Source organism: Galeopterus variegatus, unplaced genomic scaffold (assembly GCF_000696425.1).
Source record: "Galeopterus variegatus unplaced genomic scaffold, G_variegatus-3.0.2 Scaffold1346, whole genome shotgun sequence".
NCBI lineage: Eukaryota > Metazoa > Chordata > Mammalia > Dermoptera > Cynocephalidae > Galeopterus > Galeopterus variegatus.
In genome coordinates, this window is record NW_007727457.1 from 261678 (window position 1) to 264125 (window position 2448).

Sequence of the window (2448 nt, forward strand, 5' to 3'; positions counted from 1 at the left end):
TTTTTTTTCTCACCTAAAAAAGGAGGTTGTTTTGCTTATCTCAGTTGTCCAAAACAGTAGCTACTAATGTGGCTAGTGCAACTAAGGAACTGAATTTCTAATTGTACTTAGTTTTAATTAATTTAACATTAAATAGCTACATGTGGCTAGTGGCTACTGTATAGGGTGGGGCAGCGCCAGAATCTTGACACACATAAAGGAGCTTTTTAGGAAGATACAAACAAAAGGCTTAGGCTAGCTCAAAACTTGAACCACATCTGTGATGATTTATAGAATCCTAGGAGGGAAAAGGTTCAAAGGCTATAGTCCAAGATGTGAAGGAAAAGTAGCCTGGGAAGCAGTCTAAATTTTCACAAGTCTGTAGCAGAATCTCACAACTTCCGATTTTTAATGGCCCTCCACATGCAGGATGTGTGACAGGAGGAAGTGTGTTATAGCCTTGATACTCCAAGTGTGGTCCGTGTTTTAGAAGATTGTTATGACTGCCCCACTCCCAACCTACTGAATCAGAATCCACATTTGGAGTTGGGCAGATCTGTGTTCAAATTCCAACTCGGCCACTTACCTGAGCAAGTTATTTAACCTCTTGACCCTCAATTTTCTCACCTAAAAAAGGAGGTTGTTATGAAGATTGAGTCAATGTATAAAAAGAAACTAGCATGAGCTCTGATTTATGTTGGATGATCATTCATTCATTTATTCAGCAAATCATTATTGATTGTCTATTATATTCCAAGGCCCTTCCTGTCCTGTGTTTACCCTTCTAAAACAAAACCCTGGGGAAGAAGAATGTTTTGTTGGGGGTGGGAAGGGAAGAAAATGTTCCCCTTACCAGTTTCAATACTACAAGGTGACCAACTACTGCTCCTCTTGGGATCTTTATAGGCGGAAGATCAGTGACTTCTACCACTATCCTCAGACCGGGTGGGAAGGGAAGAAAATGTTCCCCTTACCAGTTTCAATACTACAAGGTGACCAACCACTGCTCCTCTTGGGATCTTTATAGGCGGAAGATCAGTGACTTCTACCACTATCCTCAGACCTTTAAATAAATAGGGATATGAGAAGGCGGAGAGGGGGAAGATAAGGAAAAAATATAAGAATTAGATCAATAGGCAAGGTTTGTTATTGTTTTACCAACAAATAAAAAGCATTAGAGCTGTCTTAAAAACTAAGCAAAAGCTGTTAGCTGCACAGATTTTCTTTTATTAGGTTCCTTTAATAAAGAAGCAGCAGCCACAGCAATTCTCACCGGAGGTCCCACTGGTAGGAAAGGGAATGCAAGGGGTGTTCTTTTCTGCTCCCCAGGCAAAAAGCGTTTCTCACCCAAGCCAGTAGGTGTTAATCTGCTTAAGCCTGCCTGAGTGGACGTGTTAGATTGCTGGCACACGGCCATTTAGGGGTTTTGTTCCCTGGACCACAGGAGCCCATTTTTCCAAGAGTTCCACTAGCTTTTTGTTTGATAACGTCTATTTCTAGCAGCATTTACTGCTTCAACAACAAATTCAATGGAACAAAAATTTACTGAACACCTACTATTTGGCAGACTCTCTGTTGGGGATACAGAGATGAAAAAGGAACAGTTGCTGTGCTCCAGGGGCTCATACAAAAGTAACTTCTGCTGAATTCTCTCAGGTGATGGCTATTATCATGATGTCTTCCTACTGCTTGGGAAAAAAAAATCCTTTGGCTTCCTTGGCTGCCCTCTTTAAATATCCACTGACCTCGCTGTGCTCTCCTGAGGTCCCAGGGGCTTGAAGGGTTAATCACTCGCTTGTTGTGGCTGGTACATTGTTCTTCCAAACTTCCCACCCCCCTCCAATTCCACTTCCAATTGTAAAATTTGTTTAATGTATTTTATTAATGTTTTTCTTTTTACAGAGGCAATACACATTCATTACAGAAATATACAGATAAGCAAAATAAACAGAAAATTTAAAAATCAGCCTCAATCCCACCACCCAAAGATAACCTATTTTAATAAAACGAGTATTATTTAAAATTATGACAGTAATATAACTTCAAATGAAGTTTAAAACACAGAGGAGGGCAATCACACATAATCTAATCATCTGAGTTGTGATCATTATGGGGGTTTTCCCTTCCGATCTTCTTACGATTCTTATAAATGATACCTAACACATAGCCTGCCCAAGTCATTACATTTTGGGGGACAAACATGGCATAGATGTGCAAAGCAGGAAGGGGTACTTTTAGCTATACTGCCGAATAAGGACACCAGTGATTTTATAGAAAAACATGTTTAGAAGTTTGCTGTAATTGGTTTAAATACTGTTGCTATTGAAAAGTTTCGATCTGGTGATAGAATCTGACCCAAGAAACTTACCTTTCTTGGGATCTGACATGAGAAATACAGAAATATCTAGTGTAAGAAAGACTCACTTAAGAATACTTGGATTTCTAATGAAGAGTGTTTGAATGTCATTT

At 39.5% G+C, this 2448-nt stretch overlaps 1 protein-coding gene and 1 long non-coding RNA gene across 3 annotated transcripts in view; one reads left to right on the plus strand and one right to left on the minus strand.

Moving 5' to 3' along the window:
- Positions 1-2448, plus strand: part of RFX4 (regulatory factor X, 4 (influences HLA class II expression)) — a 162713-nt gene that overhangs the window by 140847 nt on the left and 19418 nt on the right. The gene's annotated exons all lie outside the window — the stretch shown is intronic.
- Positions 1-2448, minus strand: part of LOC103593443 — a 35768-nt gene that overhangs the window by 2690 nt on the left and 30630 nt on the right. For both annotated transcript variants that reach the window (XR_550759.1, XR_550758.1), the window contains one exon: positions 954-1042. This is a non-coding gene — a long non-coding RNA (uncharacterized LOC103593443). The remainder of the gene's footprint in view (positions 1-953; positions 1043-2448) is intronic.